The 603-nt window shown below is 43.9% G+C and overlaps 1 pseudogene; it reads left to right on the forward strand.

Annotated features, from left to right (window-relative positions):
* On the forward strand, positions 1–99 carry LOC129016375 (U6 spliceosomal RNA; annotated as a pseudogene).
* The last annotated feature ends 504 nt before the right edge of the window (positions 100–603 follow it).

A 603-nucleotide genomic window follows, 5' to 3' on the forward strand; every position in this document is an offset into this window, starting at 1 on the left:
GTGTTCCCTTTGGCAGTGCATATGCTAAAATTGGAACAATACAGAGAAGATTAGCATGGTACTAGCAAACCAAATTCAACAGTATGTTACAAGGATTATACACCATGATCAAGTGGGATTTATTACTGAGATGCAACATATAAAAATCAATCAATATAATATGCCACATTAACAGAATGAAGGACAAAAACCACATAATCATCTCAACTGATGTACAAAAGTTAGTTGACAAGATTTGACACCTTTTCACGATAGAAACAACAAACTAGAAACAGAAGGAACCTACCTCAAGATAATAATAAGGACCATCTATGAAAAGCTTATATCGGGCAGGCAAGGTGGCTCACGCCTGTAATCCCAACAGTTTGGGAGGCTGAGGTGGGTGGATCACCTGAGGTCAGGAGTTCAAGACCAGCCTGGCCAACATGGCGAAACCCCATCTCTACTAAAAATACAAAAATTAGCCAGGCGTGGTGGCACATGCCTGTAGTCCCAGCTACTCAGGAGGCTGAGGCAGGAGAATTGCTTGAACCCGGGAGGCAGAGGCTGTAGTGAGCCGAGATCATGCCACTGCACTCCAGCCTGGGTGACAGAGCAAGACTC

This window comes from Pongo pygmaeus, chromosome 18 (genome assembly GCF_028885625.2).
Source record: "Pongo pygmaeus isolate AG05252 chromosome 18, NHGRI_mPonPyg2-v2.0_pri, whole genome shotgun sequence".
In the NCBI taxonomy this organism is placed as follows: domain Eukaryota; kingdom Metazoa; phylum Chordata; class Mammalia; order Primates; family Hominidae; genus Pongo; species Pongo pygmaeus.